Below are 22,732 nucleotides of genomic sequence, written 5' to 3'. Positions count from 1 at the left end.
ACTGACCCACAACTGAGCAACACTACATATGACACACCCTTCATGAGTCAGGAGAGTACTGGGAGGGAGAAAAAAAAATAAGTTGCCAACTAGGAATTACGAGCAATTAAGCAGAATTGGGGTGCCAAAACACCCCAGGGGAGTAACGCAGGGTTAAGACCATTCCCAAGGCCACGGAGAAGATTAACGAGGTTTCCAGGGTGATTTTTCCCGTTCAAGATGAAGAAGTCGGGTAAAACTAAGGTATCGGGCTCCCATTAAGACCATTCCCAAGGCCACGGAGAAGATTAACGAGGTTTTTAGGGTGATTTTTCCCGTTCAAGGTGCAGTCATGTAAAACTATCACCAGCGTCACAAAACAGCCAACGAACATCCCTTCTAGGAGAGGCTTTTCAAACAGGCGAACTGCGGTGCTGATACGCTTAACAATACGGGCGTAAGAGCTTGTTGCCCACCTATCGTCCTTGCCTCATAACATACCAACAGCCAATCGACAGCAACTTGTTATTAAGAACATGTTGCTCATCTCTTCTCTGCCTCACAAAACACTACTGTTTACCTCTCGTCCTTGCCTCATTACACAAAGCAAGCAACCGCCACCAACTCGAATGTTCCTCACCTCTCGTCACCGTAGCGGCCTCCTCGTGCGCATAATATATCCCTTCGAACGTTGCTTCCTTATAACGCATCAACAGTCACTCTCCACCAGCTCACGTCACCGCGAATGTTATATTGCTCACCTCTCGTCCTTGCCATAACACACAAAACAGCCGCCTGCCATCAACTCGTCACCGAGAACGTCCTGTTGCTCACCTCTCGTCCCTGAATCGGCCTCCTCGTGCGCAGAAAACCCTTCGTACGACCAACATCCACACCCACGGCACACCCTTGGCCATATAAACAGCAGCAGATGAAGCTCACCGGAGGCTCGGTTCTGACGTCACGGCGTACTACCTTGTGATTGGCTGGAAGCCGGAAGGTGAAGCATTGACGGAGGCCCCTCATTGGCCCTCGGGATGGCGGGGCAGACGAGGAACGACAAGCGTGTGGAAATCAATACAAAAAAGTACCGTGAAAACGTTTACTTTAAGGAGTCACTAAGTATTTCTACAGCATGATTTTTTTTATGGGTTTGTGACAGGAAATTCAACCTTGGATTAATACCCTAGTACGTGGTGAGCCCGTGGACCTAGGATCGAGTCCCACCTAAACGCGCTGATATTTCAAGCCATCGCCGAGTGGCGGATGATTACCCACGTGTTGCCCAGGCCTTCAATCAACCCTAACTTCAGCGACTTCGTCCAAGAGGAGCACCGGGGGGCAGCATGGACCAAGCAAGAGTCATACATCACGACAGCCACTATAAAAAAAAAAAAAAAAATCGCCTGCGCCGCTAACGGGCTGGGGTCGACCAAGAGGCCCTCAAGAAAGCTTGCAGGCGCTATTGGCAGCATGTAAAAAAAAGTTGTTAAGTTTGCTTGATATAAAGTTGCTGTCTGACTTACGTAAGTTACTGAGAGTTTTGGATGTTTACTGTTGACTCATCAGTCTAGCTGTTGGTTAATGATAAATTTGGTGCCATTATTAAACTTTGCATTTTGTTTTCATAAAATATTTCGTAAATTTAACTGAGTGTGTTACTGGACCATGCTTCCCCGGCCCCCGCTGTCCAGGCCGTGTGTTCCCTCGGGCGGGTCATAGGGCGTGTCCTCGAGCAGCAGGCCCCACCCGTAGAAAAGTGCCCGAGTGCTTCATCGGGTGCTAATCCACGCCAGTTTGTACGATCCTGAGCAAGGCCCAGAGTGTTAGGCTCCACACCATGACGCCGGCCACCATGGAGACCCAGACAGTACCTGAGGAAGAAATGACGCATGGCACCAACGCTTGACTGAACACACACACACACACACACACACACCAAGCTTCTCAACCAGCCCAGACACAGACAAATCCTCCCACCCGCAGTGAACCGCCCTCAGCACTCAGTGAGACACCACAACATTATTGCCCCGATACGGGCACGGACTGACCGCTATAAGAACAGCGCCGTGCCCATGATGGTCAAGTATATTAACAATGCAAATTAAGAGCAGCACTATTTGTATGTTTTGTAAATATTTTTCATTAGCACTTATTGTTGTTGTTATTATTATTGTTATTATTATTATGAATATTATTATTATTATTTTTATTACTATTATTATTATTATTATTATTATTATTATTATTATTATTATTATTATTATTATTATCATTATTAGTATTATCTTTACTATGATTATTGCTATTATTGTTATTTCTATTTTCCTTTTTAGTTTCAATCATACTACTTTGTTTATTTGTCTCAATTATTTCATTTCATCTTCCATTGATGTATATTTTCAGCTCTAGGGCTGCCTGGTACTTCATGCAATAAACCGTTTATTATTATTATTATTATTATTATTATTATTATTATTATTATTATTATTATTATTATTATTATTATTACACACACACACACACACACACACACACACACACACACACACACACACTTTAGGAAAACAAAGTGAACTTTAACATTGCATTGAGACAATATTTTCAAAAATAAAATACTATACTTAATTATTCCAGTCGTACTGCTTCATATACGAATAACTGTGTGTCTACTTCTCAATATTTGCCGAGCAGTGTGAAATAGCCCTTCAGTTTTGGCAGGAACCGGAGCTGCTTTCGACGAGTCCTAATAATGAAAGGTTTCACGTGGCCACTTGAAACACTTTTTTTATATACTCAAGGGAAGAGGAGTACGGCCGCCGTAGCTTTAAATTGCACCGACGGTCTTGGTTAGGCTGTGCACGTGTTGTGTGTAAGAGTAACATAATTATCATAAGAAGATTTCACGATGATCGGACAAAAAAATATTTTACAAAAAATGACGCTGGCTATTTGTCCTCAGCAAGTTCCTTCTTACCCGCACATCGATACTTTTCTATCATCCTAACAAGCTTATGTGATTTCCTTTTCAATATGTTTTCATTTATCATTTGAATGTTTTTACATAGCATGTAAAAAACATGACGTTTAAAAAAATCTAATCACATATATTTCTCCTTTAAAATTTGAACTTATAAAACCCCAAGTTTTATTGATTTCATGCAAACCTGACAACACCGTTAGCCAGACCGATGTATTTATCTGACAATGTATGAGAGAGAGAGAGAGAATGTTATAGAACCATCTCTTACCTTCTAAGGGCCTGAAGAGAGAGAGAGAGAGAGAGAGATTTACATAGATTTACATAGAAAATCAGACCACACAGACCCCATGGTCCAGACTTGGTGATCTGTCCTTAAACCTAAGTGATTTTACATTAATCAGAAGACTCCAAAACGTTGCATTTCTACTCTAGTTGATATTAAGTTGAAGGAAGTGACGGTCGAGCTTATTTTTGAAGGAGTCAATCGTGTTACACTGGACCACTGACGGTGGAAGCTTATTCCATTCTCGCACTACAACGTTGGTGAAGAAAAATTTGGTGTAGTCTGAATTTACTTGTCTGCATTTGAGTTTTACGCCATTGTTCCTCGTGCGCAAAGTGTCATCGATCATAAACAATGTTGATCTGTCTACATTCGTGAAACCATTAAGTATTTTAAAACATTCGATCAGTTTTCCTCGGAGGCTACGTTTCTCAAGAGAGAACATGTTAAGGGTAGAAAGCCTTTCTTCGTAGGATTTGTTGCGCAAGGAAGGGATCATTTTCGTTGCCCGACGCTGAACACCTTCTAATTTAGCAATATCCTTTGCATGGTGGGGAGACCAAAACTGTACCGCATATTCCAAGTGGGGTCTGACTAAACTGTTGTAGAGCGGGAGTATTACATCTTTATTCTTGAATACAAAGTTTCTTTTAATGAAGCCCATCATTCTGTTCGCTTTATTTGCTGCATCGATGCATTGCTGTGAGAATTTGAGGTTTGACGCGATTTTGACCCCCAAGTCTTTGACGCATTGAACGCTTTTGAGTTTAACGCCGCGCATTTCGTATTCGAACTTCTTATTCCTCGTTCCAACTTGAAGGACCTGGCACTTGTCTACGTTAAAGGGCATCTCCCATCTATCCGACCAAGCTGAAATTTTGTGCAAATCCTCTTGGAGGCTTTGCCTGTCTTCGTCAGTGAGAACCGAGTTGCCAATCTTTGTGTCGTCTGCAAATTTACTAATGCGGTTATTGAGTCCAACATCCACGTCGTTGATGTAAATAATGAAGAGCACTGGGCCAAGGACCGAGCCCTGAGGGACGCCACTAGTGACAGGCGCCCACTCTGAGTTAAATCCGTCAATCACTACTCTTTGTTGTCTGTTGCTCAACCAATTCGCGATCCATTGGTTTACTTGACCGTCAATACCTCTTTGCTTTAATTTGTAAAGTAATTTATGATGCGGGACTTTATCAAACGCTTTCATGAAATAAATATAGACTACTTCCAGTGATTTGGTTACGTCATAAACAGTGAATAGGTCGTTATAAAAGGTTAATAGGTTTGATAGGCAGGATCTTTTGTTTCGGAAGCCATGTTGTGAGTCCCCAATCAATGAGTGGCTTTCAAGGTAATTCACAATTTTGTCTCTAATTATGCCCTCAAGTAGCTTACCTACAACCGAAGTTAGACTAATGGGCCTGTAATTACCTGGTACTTTTTTGTCTCCTTTCTTGAAAATCGGTGTCACGTTAGCCTTTTTCCAATCTGAAGGGACGATGCCTTGTCGCAAGGACATATTGAATACGGTTGTGAGGGAGGAGAGTATTTCGCTCTTTGTTTCTTTCAGAAGAGTTGGATATACTTTGTCAGGTCCAGGACTTTTATTTGTTTTAAGTGAATGGAGAGCTTTAAGGACTTCATCGGTTGTTATTTCAAAATTAGGCAATGCATGCTCGAGATTTACAATAGTACTGGTGTTGGTGGTAGCGAGAGGAAGACTGTTAGTATTAAACACCGAGGAAAAGTAATTGTTTAAGAGGTTTGCAATGTGTTGGCTGTCAGTCACTAGTGCACCGTCGCTGTTTGTTAAAGGTCCAATACCACTTTTGATCGCCTTTCTGTTGTTTATGTAACTGAAGAAAGATTTCGGATTATTGTTACAGTTGGCTGCAATATTTTCTTCATATCTACGCTTTGCCTGACCTACTAGTCTTTTTACTCGTCGCCTGGCATCATTATAAAGTCTAATGTTTTCGGGCGTGCTTTGTTCTTTCTTTAACCTGTAAAACAATTTTCTCTCATTGACTGATTGTTTAATTTCGCTATTAAACCAGGGTGGGCTTTTATTAGTGTTAATTCGCTTCTCGCACAAGGGGACGAATGTGTTCTGCTGAGTGAGTAAGTGATTTGTAAGGCTTAGCCAGGCTTCCTCTACGTTGCCGTCATCTGATAGTTGTATTTCTGTTAGTTTTTGTCGGATTTCTACGAAGTTAGCTCTTTTGAAATTGGGCACCTTTACTTTATTTTCAGTCACTGATGATTGAGCTTTAATGTCGACGCGCACTAATTTATGATGAGAGAGAGAGAGAGAGAGAGAGTGTTATAGAGTAGGTAGGAAGACACCAACCGAACGGGCGCAAGCCACTCCCGGTGAGGTATATATGGGAGGTGAGAAGGGAGCTGAAGCCCTCCAGAGACTCTTCCCATGTCCTCACTAACCGTTTCCCTATTGTCTCACCAACACCGGAGAGTAGTTCAGCATGCTCTCTAAAGATAGATCCTCTCTCTATCCACACCACACTTCATTCACACAACATATACACCTTTTCCCAAAATTCAAATTTCAAAATGGCGCACCTATATCAAGCCTCGGAGTCCCCACTTGGGGGGGGAACACAAATTCCCCCAGGGAGGACTCCCCTTCTGGCTGCTGACCCGAGAGGTGTCTTGATAACTCCTCGAACCTCTTTCTTCTCAGTTTCTGCAACATTCGCGGTGTTCGTTCTCATTTTCATTCTGTGGAACATCATCTCTCCTCTTCTAAACCTCACCTTCTCTTCCTTACCGAAACACAGGTTGCTGAGGCTACTGACAGCAATCTCTGCTCTGTCCCCTCCTACTATCTCTATCCTAAATTTCAATCCAAAGCTGGATGTTGCGCCTACATGCACAACGACATCACTTGCTCTCGTGCCCACAACCTTGACTCTTCTGAATTTTCTACCATCTGGCTAAGACTTCATTGTCAATCTATTACTAAATACATATGTGCTGTATATCTCTCACCTAACTCTACTAACTATGTAAAATTCTTTGACTATTTGAACTCTAAAGTGGAGCACATCTTGACCCACTCTCCCTTCGCTGAAATCTCCATCTTAGGATATTTCAATGTTCACCACCAGCTTTGGCTTTCATCTTCTTTCACTGACCATCCTGGTGAACAAGCCTACAACTTTGCTATCCTCAACGACCTAGAGCAGTTGGTCCAGCACCCTACACGTATTCCCGACCGTCTTGGAGACCATCCCAACATTCTAGACCTCTTCCTTACTTCAAACCCTTCTGCTTATTCTGTCAAACTGTTCTCTCCGTTGAGCTCCTCCGATCACAATCTTATTTCTGCATCCTGTCCTATCGCTCCTGTACACCCTCTGGACCCACCGAAGAGGCGATGCTTCTGGCATTTTGCTTCAGCTCGGTGGGACGACGATTCCAGGATAGAGACCCATCTGTGTGCTCAGCGCATCACAGAGGTGATTGTCTCTGGAATGGAGGCATACATTCCACGTTCTTTCTCTACTCCTCACGCTAAAAGCCTTGATTTAATCACGCTTGTTCTCATGCTGTCAATGATAGAGGCAGCTCACAAAAGGTACCAGAGCCTTCAAACTAATGCTAATTATGAACTTTACATTTCTGCCCGGAATCGTGCCAAATCTATTCTCCGACTAACCAAAAACTTTTTTCATTAATAGAAAATGCCAAAACCTTGCTTTCTCTAACTCTTCCCGTGACTTCTGGCATCTAGCCAAAAACATCTACAACTTCACTTCTTCATCTTTCCCTCCTCTCCTCAGTCCTGACGGCAACACTGCCGTCTCATCTATCTCTAAGGCTGAACTCTTCTCTCAAACTTTTTCTAAAAACTCCACTCTGGACGATTCTGGGCATATTCTTCCTACTCATCCCCCCTCTGACTCCTTTATGCCTGTTATAAAGATTCTTCAAATGATGTTTTCTATGCCCTCTCTGGCCTCAATCCTCAGAAGGCTTATGGACCTGATGGAGTGCCTCCTATTATCCTTAAAAACTGTGCCTCCGTGCTGTCACCCTTCCTGGTCAAACTCTTTCGCCTCTGCCTGTCAACATCTACCTTTCCTTCCTGCTGGAAGTATGCCTTCATACAGCCTGTGCCTAAGAAGGGTGACCGTTCCAATCCCTTAAACTATCGTCCTATAGCTTTTCTTTCTTGTCTATCTAAAGCTTTTGAATCAATCCTTAACCGAAAGATTCAAAAGCACCTTTCCACTTCTGACCTTCTGTCTGATCGCCAGTATGGGTTCCGCAAGGGGCGATCTACTGTGATCTCCTAGCCTTCTTAACTGACTCTTGGTCATCCTCTCTTAGCCGTTTCGGTGAAACCTTTGCTATCAAAAGCTTTTGATAGGGTCTGGCACAAATCTTTGCTTTCTAAACTACCCTCCTACGGTTTCTATCCTTCTCTCTGTACCTTTATCTCCAGTTTCCTTTCTGACCGTTCTATTTCTGCCGTGGTAGACGGTCACTGTTCTTCCCCTAAATCTATTAACAGTGGTGTCCCACAGGGTTCTGTCCTATCTCCCACTCTTTTTCTGTTGTTCATTGATGATCTTCTTTCCAAAACGAACTGTCCTATCCATTCCTACGCCAATGATTCCACTCTGCATTACTCAACTTCTTTTAATAGAAGACCCACCCTTCAGGAACTTAACGACTCAAGGCTGGAGGCTGCAGAACGCTTAGCCTCAGCCCTTACTATTATTTCCGATTGGGGCAAGAAGAACCTGGTGTCCTTCAACGCCTCAAAAACACAGTTTCTCCACCTATCCACTCGACACAATCTTCCAAACAACTATCCCCTATTCTTTGACAACACCCAGCTATCACCTTCCTCAACACTAAACATCCTCGGTCTATCCTTAACTCAAAATCTCAACTGGAAACTTCATATCTCATCTCTTACTAAATCAGCTTAATCGAGGCTGGGCGTTCTGTACCGTCTCCGCCAGTTCTTCTCACCTGCACAGTTGCTGTCCATATACAGGGGCCTTGTCCGCCCTCGTATGGAGTATGCATCTCATGTGTGGGGGGGCTCCACTCACACAGCTCTTCTGGACAGAGTGGAGGCTAAGGCTCGTCGTCTCATCAGCTCTCCTCCTCATACTGATAGTCTTCTACCTCTTAAATTCCGCCGCAATGTTGCCTCTCTTTCTATCTTCTATCGATATTTCCACGCTGACTGCTCTTCTGAACTTGCTAACTGCATGCCTCCCCCCCTCCCGCGGCCCCGCTGCACTCGACTTTCTACTCATGCTCATCCCTATACTGTCCAAACCCCTTATGCAAGAGTTAACCAGCATCTTCACTCTTTCATCCCTTACGCTGGTAAACTCTGGAACAATCTTCCTTCATCTGTATTTCCTCCTGCCTATGACTTGAACTCTTTCAAGAGGAGGGTGTCAGGACACCTCTCCTCCTGTATTTGATCTTCCTTTCGGCCACCTTTTTTGTTTTACTTTAGGAGCAGCAAGTAGCGGGCTTTTTTTAATTTTTTTATTATTGTTTTCTTTTTTTGTTGCCCTTGAGCTGCCTCCTTTGTTGTAAAAAAAAAAAAAAAAAAAATATATATATATATATATATATATATATATATATATATATATATATATATATATATATATATATATATATATATATATATATATATATATACTGGCATCTGTGTTCATCAGACAGACATCAGATGTGTCCCAAGGTGCATATTCGTGGTACTTTCTCAACAGAGCTGAGCCCCGCAATGACACAGACGCCTGACAGTCACAAATCAAGGAACCTGTACTTGGCAAAAATCCCTCTGGAAAAGTTGACACTAATCCGAGGGGTCTACAAGGAACTTAGCGCTCCAGACCTATTGCGGAGGTGCTTGAACCCTAATGAGTCACTAAGTATGCTGGACTATTCAGTGACTCTTGTCCAGGGTTACTACACTGGAACACAACACTGGCAAGGAAGCCAACACATGGCAAACCTGGCGACAATGAGGCCTTCTGTCACCCTGGGCTATTACTATGCCCTGCACTAAGATGCCAGCCATACACTAGAATGCAATGTGAATGTGGCATAACACTCAGGCATGATACAGAGAGGGCTAGAATACCGCCTCTATTGTACTTGAGTTTCTTGTGTGGCTCTAGAATGTGGTGCAGCATGACAAAATAACACCTGGTACAATTGACTTGAGTTTCTTGCATGTATATAGAGTGTAGTGTACTCACCTCCACAGTGTCCTGGGGAAGAGGAGGTCACTCTTCCTAGTGACGGGGCCGCTCCAATGTGCCTGATGGAGACCAGTCACGCACAGCCTGGCGGACGGTGGACTGAACCTTCTCCACGTCTAACCTGAAATAGATAATATATAAATAGATAAACACTCATAACTCCACTCTCCTCCTGTTTCACCATATATACAGCCTTCCTCCCTTTCCTTATACACCATTTATACTTTCTTCCTCTCCCTCTCTTTCACCGTGAAGGAGGAAATGTACGCGAGGAAGCCAGGCCGAGGGATAAGTAAATATCGGTGCCTGTAGTAGTCTAGTTGTAGCATGTCTGAGCCGTGAGGAAGGACGTGTAATTGAGGCAGGAAGGAAGGGTCTTCACTCATCATGTTGGAAGAAAGATAAACTGAGAAGGGAAACAGAATGATATAGAAATTACAAAGGCCAAACTCACGACCCTCAGTTCACCTCACCCTGGGCTGCGGCTGCTTCTCAGACATGGCGTCCACAACCCGGCCGGTGAGCCTGACCATCTCGGCAGCCGACCCCCCTCTCCGGCACCTTCTTCAGGGAGTGAGTGCTGCCTGCAATAGATTAAACTTATAGTGATTCATGTAGCCAGGGCTGTTTGCTTGTAAAGGAGTGCAAAGCCCTCATCTTTGGTGAGTGGCAGATGCAGTACACTCCAGCATGCATCAGACCAGCACTTGCAACAGATACCAAGGGAACCTCATTACCCTGCATGGGCCCAGAAAACTCATCCACACTGTCACAGGGGCACTCAGATTTGGTATTTACTTGTCTGTCTCTCTGGGAAATGTGGCAGCAGAGTTGGCTTCCCACACTTGATATACACAAAGCCAAGGTTATATTCTGGGCCCAAAAAAACTCATCCACACTGTCACAGGGGCACTCAGATTTGGTATTTACTTGTCAGTCTCTCTGAGGAATGTGGCAGCAGAGTTGGCACCCCACACTTGATGGAACAAATATATACACAGCAAAGGTTATTCTTGAGGCCTGGAACACTCCTCTAAACTGTAACTCTAACACCAGTGATGACCTAAACTTTCTTATCAACTCTACAGTCACATCTATACGGCTTTGCTCCTTCGCCCACAAGACGTGATGAAGCAAGGAAGCAAGACACACTGGCATTATTAAGCATTCCGGGTTCTTGTTAGGGCCAGTTGTTAAGGCCAGAAAGGAGCTACGTCAGGTTGCCAGGAGTGTTTTACTCATTCACAGCGCACAAGCCTTAACTGCACAACTATCGCCAGGCTCACGAAACCACCCATGGAAACCCTGACAACTTCCACTAGAACCACACACACACACACACACACACACACACACACACACACACACACACACACAGGAAAGGAGGAAGGATGGAAAGTGTCTTATACGAATATCAATGGAATAGGGTCATCATGGATAGAGTTTAACGACTATTTGAGAGACAGAACCTGATATTGTGGGGCTGACAGAAACTAAGTTGTATGACTCAGTTCAGGTGGTGGGGATTGGAGAAAGTGCATACAATATATGGAGGAGAGACAGAAAGAGAAAACAGGGAGGAGGTGTGATGCTGATGGTAAGGAAAGGCATTAGGGTGGAAGAGGTGATTGAGGGTGAAGGCTTGGCAGAGGTACTGAAAGTGAAAATTGTGGGTGCTGAAGGAAGAAGGAGGCAGTATGTAGTAGGGTATGTGCCACCAAGAACCAATGCATGGAAGGCCCGAGAATATGAACAAATGATACAGGACACAGTGAGTTGCCTGGATGGAATGTTGAGAAGGGGTGAGAGAATAATTTTAATGGGTGATTTTAATTGCAAAGAGATAGAATGGGAGGATTGGCATACGCGGGGAACCGAAGAGTCGTGGGGAGGAAGACTCCTGCGATGCTTCTGGCATTTTGCTTCAGCTCAGTGGGACGACCTGAGGATGTACTTTTCCGATTTCCCGTGGAATGATTACTGCTTCCAGGAGAGAGACCCCTCTGTGTGTGCCCAGCGCATCTCAGAGGTGATTGTCACTGGAATGGAGGCATACATTCCACGTTCTTCCTCTACTCCTCATGCTAAAAAGCCTTGGTTTAATCATGCTTGTTCTCATGATATTAAAGATAGAGAGGCAGCTCACAAAAGGTTCCAGAGCCTTCGAACTCCCGCTAACTATGACTTTTACATTTCAGCCCGGAATCGTGCCAAATCTGTTCTCCGACTAACTAAAACTTCTTTTATCAATAGAAAATGTCAACACCTTGCTTCTTCTAATTCTTCCCGTGACTTCTGGCATCTAGCCAAAAATATCTCCTCCAATTTCACTTCTTCCTCTTTCCCTCCTCTCCTTAACCCTGACGCCAGCACTGCCGCCTCATCTGTCTCTAAGGCTGAACTCTTCGCTCAAACTTTCTGTAAGAGCTTCACCTTGGACGATTCTGGGCATATTACTACTCATCCCCCCTCTGACTCCTTTATGCCTGTTATTAAGATTCTTCCAAATGATGTTTTCTATGCCCTCTCTGGCCTCAACTCTCAGAAGGCTTATGGACCTGATGGAGTGCCTCCTATTGTCCTTAAAAACTGTGCTTCTGTGCTGACACCCTGCCTGGTCAAACTCTTTCGTCTCTGCCTATCAACATATCTTTCCTTCCTGCTGGAAGTATGCCTTTGTACAGCCTGTGCCTAAGAAGGGTGACAGTTCCATTCCCTCAAACTACCGCCCTGTAGCTTTACTTTCCTGTCTATCTAAAGCTTTTGAATCAATCCTTAGCCGGAAGATTCAAAAGCACCTTTCCACTTCTAACCTTCTATCTGATCGCAAGTATGGATTCCGCAGGGGGCGTTCTACTGGCGATCTTCTTGCTCTCTTAACTGACTCTTGGTCATCCTCTCTTAGCAGTTTCGGTGAAACTTTCTCTGTTGGGCTAGACATATCGAAAGCCTTCGATAGAGTCTGGCACCAGTCATTGCTTTATAAACTGCCCTCTTTCGGATTCTATCCCTCTCTCTGTTCCTTTATCTCCAGTTTCCTTTCCGGCCGTTCTATCTCTGCGGTGGTAGACGGTCACTGCTCTTCCCCTAAACCTATCAACAGTGGCGTTTCACAGGGCTCTGTCCTATCACCCACTCTCTTCCTGTTATTCATCAATGATCTCCTTTCCATAACAAACTGTCCTGTCCACTCGTGCGCCGACGAATCCACTCTGCGTTATTCAACTTCTTTCAATAGAAGACCATCACAACAGGAAGTACACGACTCCAGACTGGAGGCTGCAGAACGCTTAACCTCAGACCTTGCTATCATTTCCGATTGGGGCAGAAGGAACCTTGTGTCCTTCAATGCCTCAAAAACTCAATTTCTCCACCTATCAACTCGACACAATCTTCCAAACACCTATCCCCTATTCTTCGACAACACTCAGCTGTCACCTTCTTCAACACTAAACATCCTCGGTCTATCCTTAACTCAAAATCTTAACTGGAAACTTGATGTCTCTATCGCTAAATCAGCTTCCTCGAGGTTGGCCGTTCTGTATCGTCTCCGCCAGTTCTTCTCCCCTCGCAGTTGCTATCCATATACAGGGGCCTTGTCCGCCCTCGTATGGAGTATGCATCTCACGTGTGGGGGGGCTCCACTCACACAGCTCTTCTGGACAGAGTGGAGGCTAAGGCTCTTCGTCTCATCATCTCTCCTCCTCCTACTAATAGTCTTCTACCTCTTAAAGTCCGCCGCAGTGTTGCCTCTCTTTCTATCTTCTATCGATATTTCCACGCTGACTGCTCTTCTGAACTTGCTAACTGCATGCCTCCCCCCCTTCCCGCGGCCCCGCTGCACACGACTTTCTACTCATGCTCATCCCTATACTGTAAAAACCCCTGATGCAAGAGTTAACCAGCATCTTCAGTCTTTCATCCCTCACGCTGGTAAACTCTGGAACAATCTTCCTTCATCTATATTTCCTCCTCCCTACGACTTGAACTCTTTCAAGAGGAGGATATCAGGACGCCTCTCCTCCCGAATTTGACATTGCTTTCGGCCACCTCTTTTGATTCTTTTTTGGGAGCAGTGAGTAGCTGGCTTTTTTTATTATTGTTTTCTTTTTTTTGTGCCCTTGAGCTGCCTTCTTTATTGTAAAACATTTTTTTAAAAAATGGCAATGGAACATGTGCTGACGCAATGGATTAAGGAACATACTAGATTCGGGAAAGAAGGAGAGGCATCAAGACTAGACCTGGTTTTTAGCAAGGAACCAGAAGTAATAGAAAATATTAAAATAGATTGCCCAATAGCAAAGAGTGACCATGCGATTGTGGAATTTGAAGTTAAAGAAAAGAGAACGATTGACCAAAAAGAGGATCACAAAATAGGGAGAAGTAACTACTCTAAGGCAGACTTTGTTAATATGAGAACTTTTTTTGAAAATATTTGGAGTGGGCTGTACAAAGCCAAAAGTACACAAGACAAGTGAGAGGAGTTTTTAAAGCTGTACAAAGAAGCCGAGAATGGATATGTCCCTAAGGTAACCAAAAGGGATGTTTGTACAAAGGAATGGTTTAACAAAAGATGCGAGGCAGCTAGAAAAAGTAAGGAGGAAGCCTGGAAGGGATGGAGGAGACGAAGAAGAATCAACTCGTGGAACAATTTCAAACAAGCAAGGAATGAGTATACAAAGATTAGAAGAGAAGAAAAACGGAAATATGAAAAAGATATAATCGACAAATACAGAGACCAACCTAAATTATTTTATAGACATTTGAACGGCAAATTAAAGAATAGAGAAACAATCGATAAACTGAAAATGGATGGAACTACATATGAAGACCAAGCAGAGATGGCAGAAGTGATGAACAATAGTTTTCATAGAGTTTTCACAAAGGAAGACGAATTCGTACAACCACCGGGCCAAGAAAGAGGAAGGGTTATGCAGGAGATACAGTTAACGGTGCAGAAGGTCAAGGAAAGCTTGAACAAGCTGGATGTAAGAAAGGCGACAGGGCCGGATGAAGTATCACGGTGGATCCTGAAAGAATGTAGTGAGAAACTTGCAGAGAAACTGTACTCCATAATGAGCGCCTCTCTGAGTGAAGGAAGGGTACCACAAGATTGGAAGAGAGCAAACATAGTACCAATTTATAAAGGAGGAAAGAGAGAGGACCCATTAAATTACAGAGCGGTATCACTCACTAGTGTGGTAGCGAAGATATGTGAGAGGCTAGTTAAAAACAGGTGGTCGGATTTTTTGGAAAGTGAGAGAATTATCTCGGATTGCTATGTTATTACTCAAGGGTGACATTTAATACAAGAGAGAGAAGGCTGGGGGGATGGAGTGTACAATTACACTCGAACGCCTGGAATCACAACACGGATCAAACAACAGATAAACATGGACCCTCTTCACATACGCAGACAAGCACACAGACTTACATTTATGTACAAGATCACAAACACTCACATTGACATTGACCCACAAACATACCTACACAACACAAACAGTCAACGTACTCGTAACACACACACTCATAAATACCAAACATATCACACTAACACTGACGCATACAAGCACTCATACTTTCCACGCACCATACATGACTGGAACAGCCTCCCTCAACAGATTTTAGACTGCGGTACAATAGACTCATTCAGAAAACAAATACACACTCTCTGGTCACCACAACACACCAACACTAACGATTACACTTGATTCACTTCCCTCCCCTGCACACCCGGCTCCCCCGTCCCCCCAACAGCTAACACAAATATGCGTGTTATGTACCTGTACGGCTGCCCTGCGCATCATGTATCCAGATCCAGTATGCCCGCCCCACCTGCGCCTTCCTCAGGGGGACGGGGCAGCCTGTGCGGCCCTCACACCGGGGCTGAGGTGACTGCCTCTCCCCCTCACTTTAGAGCTATCTCACTTTGTCTCACAACATGTCACTTCTTCTTGGGTGGTTTTATGGGGCTAGTTAGGCTGTGGGGCCACAGCCTCTTACTACAACATGTCACTCATCCAATAACGAGCTCGAACAGGACACAGGAAGAATGGAAGACATTTTACCTTATTTCAAGGGATCGCCGCCCCCACGCCCGCGCCTCCGCCTCCCACGCCTGCATATATTCTACTTATATAAGTGTCTCCGAGGGTTTAAATAAGGAAGTATTAGGTTTGTTATCGTCAAAATGTGGCTCTTGCTCTTGCTCTTGCTGTACAGTTCAGTTCAGTTCAGTAGTAGGCGTGGGATAAGCCTCGGCATGGCTCCCACTAGGCTGTTTCTTTAGTTGTGCTGCAGTTCCTGTGTTTTCTGTGTCTTGTTTTCCAGATAGTTTTAATATATTCTTTTCTTTCTTGTATATTTTTGATTCATTGTTCACCAAATAGTAGTGTTTCTGCTATTATTTTGTCTGTGTTGTGAGAAGTTACCTGTAAGTTAAATTTGTTTCTTATATCTTCATAACCTGTACATTCTAAAAGAAAATGTTCTAATGTTTCCTTGTCAGTCATCATATGGACATCGCTCACTCTCTCCTTGGTAGCCATTTCTCCAGTTTAAACTTAGCGTGTTGGTTCTTGCTCTCATCATTAATTAACCATTAGCTGTACAGGTGACCCGTTGGGAGTCAGGCCTTCATATCGGCACACCCTGTAAAAATAAAACAAAACAAGCAGTATCCATTACAAATCTTCCAATTCCCTATTTCTTACACACCACATCTTTTCCAGAAAAATCTTCATGGCTGCTATAATTCTCTCATTTGCTTCATCACTCAGTCCCAGCAGCAGCAGCATCCATTCCCTCTCCGTTCTTGCAGTCCTCCCATTCACTTCCCAGCCCATCAGTGCCACCCTCATCATCTCCGTCCTTTCTCTCCGGTACCTCCCGCACACCAGTATCACATGCACGACAGTTTCCTCCACACCCCTGTCACACATCTGACACACTTTGCTGCGGGACTCAGACCACCTGTAATTTCTTGCATTCACATTCATATACTGCGCTCGAGCTTGGAAGAGAAGATCACCACCCAGGCTTCCATCATACCAGCTGACACACTGCGGGGCATCCTTTTCCCTGTACCACTCCAAAGTACTCTTTCGCTCCATCGCATGCTTCCACCTCCTCAGACCGTCACCTTTCACTGCACTGTCTATCTCTCTCTTCCACTTTCTCACATCCCATTCTGGACCCTCACTGTTCCTGTCAGTCACCTTCCATTCAAAGAAACGCCTCCCTTCCTCTCTGCTCACCCACCTGACTCGCATACCACTGTCACCAACCATTCTTATGCAGTTCTTAATCCTACCATCTGAGAAATATTGCATTTGTCAAGAAATACCTGGATGATAAGACTATGAAGATGCTTATATATAATCATGTAACTAGTAAGCTGGATTATTGTAACTCACTTTATTATGGCCTTCCTAAATATCTGCTGAAGAAACTACAACTTGTTATGAACAGAGCTGCGAGGCTAATAAAGGCTCTGCCCCCCCGTGAGAGAATAACACCTGCACTTATAGACTTGCAATGGCTGCCCATCAAGGCACGAATAGTCTACAAAATATGTGTCTTGACTTATCAAGCAACGCGACTTGGTAAACCTGGATATTTGAGAAATATTCTACAGGATTTTCATTTGGACACCACCATGTCAGTGAGACACAGTACAGAACGGTATAGACTCTATGAGCCCAGGGTCAACCTGGAACTGGGTTTCAGAGCATTTGAGAAGAGTGCCCCACGGCTCTATAATGAGTTACCCGGGGACGTTAAGAACAGTGGCAGTCTGGCAACCTTCAAGAAAGCGCTGAAGACTTACTTATTCACTAAATCCTACGACTTAACAAATATGAGGATTGAGGACAACTTTAGGTGCTAATATTACTGTTATAATGTTAGCGGCCCTGTGGAGCGCTGCCACGGCGGCGGACCGGGGCCTGAAACCTCATCAACGGTAAACGGTAAACAATTAAGTAAACCTTCGATCCAATCCCATATCACCCCTCAATGCTTCCACCGCTGCATACCTTGGTGCATTCAAAGCTAACCTACCGATCCTATTTTGCCCTACTTCCAATTTATCCATTTCCAACTCACTCCATGTAATCACCTCCATCCCATACATCACACTCGGCACTGCTACACTCTTCCACACCTCTCTCAGCACATCATACTTACATGCTCTCATTCTTGCCGCACTTCCCAGACGGCCCACCCATTGATTGACTAGGCTAATCTTCTCATTCTTTGTCCTTTCACATCCGCTCGGACTCATCCATACACCCAGGTACTTGTATGCATCTGTTTGCCCTAGCTCTGTGTCTCCTAGCCTCCAGGTCCTATTTCTTTCATCTTCTGTCCCATTCACAATCATTATCTGACTTTTCTCACTACTAAATTTCACTCCAAAATCTCTCCCATACTCATTCACCACATCTAATAGTTCCTGCAGTTCCTCCGCTGACTCACTCATGACTACCACGTCATCTGCATACAGAAGCACACTTACCCTGTCTTCTCCCACTTTTACTCCTGCATTCTGTCTCCTCATCCTGGCTGCCAACTCCTCAGTATACAGACTGAAGAGAATTGGAGACAGGATGCAGCCCTTCCTGACACCTCTTTCACTCCTCACCCACTCTGTCTCCAATGCTCCTAACCTATAGAGGTTTTGCAGGGACGTCACGAAATAGCGTCGTCTGCACCTTGTGCGTCGTCTGCAAACCCGCTGGTGGTCACCTCCCCAGCAGAGTGAGCAGACGGACCACGTGTGCCCCATCCCCAAGTCACTACCCGCGGGCAAATGGCAGGACCTTCAGCATCATTTGTGTTAAGTGATTACTCGAGATCGCTTTAGGATGTTGCGAAGCTAAGATACATCGAAAAAAACAGTGCTTTTGGAGGAGGAGACTGGTAGACTGGCTGTCTAGCTGGCTGGTTGTCTGGTTGACTGGTGGGTTGCCTGGTGAGTTGATTGGCTGGCTGATTGGTAAACTAACTGTCTGTCTAACTGACCGACTGGATGGCTGACTGGTTGACTGGATGACTGACTGGGTGGCTGACTGACTTGGTGATTGATTGGCTGGCTGGCTGGTTGACTGGCTGATTGGTTGATTGGCTGACTGTCTGGCTGGTCGGTTGACTGGGTGTCCCTCTGCCTGGCCGATCTCCTGTTGCTGACCAGTGATGCCCAGGTAGGCCCAGGTAGGCAGCACAGGCAGGCAAACAGGAGAGGGCAAGTGACGACAGGTGAGGGCAGGTGACGGCAACTCACCTTACACTACGCACTCTTGGTCACTTCCATGCGTACACTTATATACTCCACCCAGCACTGAGCTCTGTCCCTCTGTGCATTTTGCTTCCACTGAATTTCCTTTCCTATTTTCTTCCCCTGCTTGAGCGCCGCCATGTGTGTTTACCTCCGCCAGCTCATGTAAATGCCGTTCCATAGCAATCCCCCGCCACACAATAAGCTAGGGGACCCGGGGCAATACCTAAATGAGTGTTACCTCATGTAATAATCTGATTAGTCTTGCCTGTAATATTTACCTCTGACAAAATGAGCACTGCGGAGTCGAGATGAAGCAGACGGCCGCCAGTTTTCCCTCCTCACAGCTGCTATCCACTTCCCCCGCTCTTCTGGATTCGCTGGAAACCTATAAAATGACACAGCATCTCTCCCGTGTCGGTTAGAACATCCAACCACACAGCAAACGTATGGCATGACGAACACACAGAGCACTTGTGCAGCCGCCACCAAGGTTTGCTTTGATAAGTGACCACCGCCACTGACCACCAAGATGGCCGTGCAGGCCCACGCTACCCCCGCACCCACACTAATGACGTCAGCTGCAAAACCTCAATACCTGACTCTCTTGTCCACATACATACTCCTAATGACTCGCACTATCTTATCACTCAAACCTACTTTTTTCCAATACCTTGCACATCACCTCCCTGTTTACTCTACAGCAGGGGTTCCCAACCGGTGGGTCGCGACCCCCTGGGGGGTCGTGGAGCCTTGGCAGGGGGGTCGCGTAGCCTTGCTAAAAGTAGCTTGGGATGATATTAATTTCAACTCATCAATTACATTTTTTATGTTCCTACATATTTTTGTTTTGTTTTTGTTTCAGTGCAAAAAAAAAACGTGTGTTACAGCGGTTCAATGTGATTAGATGACATTGGGGGTGTCTGTATGCGTGCCTGTGAGTGTATGTGCCTGTATGAATGTGTATGTGTGTCTTCAAGTGTATGTTTGTGTCTGTACTAGCGAGTATGTGAGTGTATAGGCATGTACGTATGCTTGAGTGTCTGTTAGCTGTGCTTAAGCATGTGTTCAGTTAAGCCCCGTTCACACTGTGCCGACTCTAGGCCACGATTCTAGGGTACACGAGGTCTTGGGTGTTGATGTGAAAGGGTCGGGCATGTCTTGAAAGAGATCTTGAGACTGTTGCCGAATGCTGCGCCGACGTCGTGACGGGAGTCTGCAGTCGTGAGGATTAGCGCAAAAAAGTATTCCATGCTAAACTTTCACGACAAGAGTCGGCAAGAGCCTGGACCAACCGTCACTTCCGGTTGAGGTCTGAGGGAGGTCGGGGGCAGTCGTCAAGACTGTCGTCTGTCTTGAGACAATCGTGACGACTGTCGGGGCCATTTTTCAAATTTTTACCGTTTCCTGTCGGCACAATCGTCTGTGCTGACTTCTTAAGATGAGGGACTGTCGTGACGACAGTCTTCGCTTAATGAAGGACGTTCGTGACGACTGTCGGCTCAGAAATATTGGCTAACACTGCTGCTATCAAGAAATTTTTATTTTATCTTGCAGCTCACAAGGACAATAACAACTTCTGGGCATGGTTACGTTTCGCTGCAACAAACTTGGGAGCTGCACAGTACGCACGCATTCCTTTTGCCTCGATCTCTCTTGTGTTGAATAACATAACTAGGGTTGCCACCCTGAGGTCAGAAAAATGTGGAATGCAACATCTCACTCTCCAATACGGAATGGATCCATATGTAAAGGAACGGGTGGCAACCATAAAATTTCTCGAGCATGCAATGAGTGACAGCCGCATCACGCTTCTGGTGGAGGCAAGAGGGAGGGGGAGGGACGTTACGTCGCGTATTTTACACGTATTTTAGGACGAACCTTTGACAAATTTTACGGGCTGGTTTTGTGATTAACCGAAAAATGCGCTTACTACAATTTTAAGATACTGAATTTCATCTGCTTGACCATTCAGTTAACAAAATACAGTGCGGAACAAATACCGTTCCGTATTGGTTCAAAACGGAACGATATATTTCATTCTCGAATACAAAGCGATTCCGTATTTTAAGGAACGGCAAGGCTGCCGCCAAGACAGTCACCAAGACAGTCGCGAAGACCGTCAGGAAGACCGTCGGCCAACTCCTTAGAAACTGTCGGCCAGCTAGTCGGCCAACCAGTTGACAAACAATCTGGAAGACTGTTCTCAAGACCGTCTGCGACTGTCGGCCAATCGGTCGGCAGATTCATGGTTGTCGTAGACGTGGCGCCATTTCAAAAATTGACCGTTGAGACTCGTCTTGAGACTAGTTGGCAGCATGTCGCAGACATTCTGCCAACTAGTTGGCCGAGTGTCCTAGACAGTCGGCAATCATGCTAGCCGACACCAAGACGCCAAAAAATTCTTGGAGCGTGGGAGCCGACTTGTCAAATGCAGAAGTCGCTGGGTTGTCGTGGCCTAGAATCGCCACAGTCTGAACGGGGCTTATACTCGTAGTGCTGTAGCGCGTGCCGTGTGTGTGTGTGTGTGTGTGTGTGTGTGTGTGTGTTTGTGTGTATTTTGTTAACTGAATGGTCAAGCAGATAAAATTCAGTATCTTAAAATTGTAGTGAGCGCATTTTTCGGTTAATCACAAAACCAGCCCGTAAAATTTGTCAAAGGTTCGTCCTAAAATACGTGTACTCCAAAGTCAGCATGATAGCCTTACGTGTCCTTATTCCATTTGCTTCTACCTACTTGTGTGAGGCAGGATTTTCAACTCTTGTCAATATAAAAACGAAGAATAGGAATAGATTGGATGTTGGAGATGACATAACAAACGCTCGGCCACGAATTTCAAGGCTTGCTGCTCAAATGCAACATCAGGCATCCCACTGGCTGGGCTGGATAGCTGTTGAAACCTATGTTGATATTATTGTATAGGAATAATTGTGTTCTTTTTGTGAATTAAGGTTGGACCAATGTTGTGATTGTTTGCTAATAGATAACTACAGGATTCTTGAAGAAATTTTTTGTTAGAAGTTTCTTTCCCTCTCCTTCATAGAAAACAAAATGTAAATCAGGCTGCTGATAGTAGGGGGTCGCGTGGGATTCAAGCTTTTGGGTAAGGGGTCGCGAGTGCAAAAACGTCGGGAACCACTGCTCTACAGTATCATGCGCTTTCTCAGTATCAAGAAACCCAAGATACAGCGGACTTCCATTCCTCTTTTTCCTCTCTATCATCTCATTCACTATGTTCCTCCCTTCTCCCTTGTTGTTTACCTGCAACAATAAATTATCAATCAATCAATCACATACATATTGTCCTCTGCCCTCCTGTCTGCACGAAAACCATTCTGCTCCTCACACCCAGCACTCTCTCCCTTTCAGTCCACTTACATAAGAACATAAGAACATAAGAACGTAAGGAGACTGCAAGAGGCCGGTTGGCCTATACAAGGCAGCTCCTGTACACTCAACCCCACCTTACCTCACCATCCATGGCTTTATCTAACCTCTTTTTGAATGTATCTATGGTGTTGGCGCCCACAACATGGCTCCCAAGCCTGTTCCATTCATCTACCACTCTATTGGTGAACCAATTCTTGCCTATGTCTTTGTTGAATCTGAATTTGTCTAACTTGAAACCATTGCTACGCGTCCTACCTGGCTCTTTTACTATCAAAATCTTATTGACATCCCCTTTGTTAAAGCCCTTCATCCATTTATAGACTTCGATCAAGTCTCCTCGCAACCTTCGCCTTTCTAGAGAGTGTAGGTTTAACTGCTTCAGCCTGTCTTCATAAGGCAAGTTTCTCACCCCCTGAATCATCTTTGTCATCCTCCTCTGTACAGATTCTAACATCTTGATATCCATTCTATAGTAGGGGGACCAGAACTGAACTGCATAATCGAGATGAGGTCTAACTAGTGCTAAGTAAAGTTTGAGGATGACTTCAGCGCTCCT

At 44.8% G+C, this 22,732-nt stretch overlaps 1 long non-coding RNA gene across 1 annotated transcript; it reads right to left on the bottom strand.

Moving 5' to 3' along the window:
- Positions 1 to 886: 886 nt before the first annotated feature.
- Positions 887 to 15,789, bottom strand: LOC126989802 (uncharacterized). The gene is made up of 4 exons (XR_007743724.1): positions 15,292 to 15,789; positions 9,982 to 10,092; positions 9,506 to 9,629; positions 887 to 1,853 (listed from the first exon to the last, which is right to left on the bottom strand). It is a non-coding gene; the product is annotated as an uncharacterized LOC126989802 (long non-coding RNA).
- Positions 15,790 to 22,732: the final 6,943 nt, after the last annotated feature.

This window comes from Eriocheir sinensis, unplaced genomic scaffold, assembly GCF_024679095.1.
Source record: "Eriocheir sinensis breed Jianghai 21 unplaced genomic scaffold, ASM2467909v1 Scaffold1302, whole genome shotgun sequence".
NCBI lineage: Eukaryota > Metazoa > Arthropoda > Malacostraca > Decapoda > Varunidae > Eriocheir > Eriocheir sinensis.
This window is presented reverse-complemented; position numbering and strand designations above follow the sequence as displayed.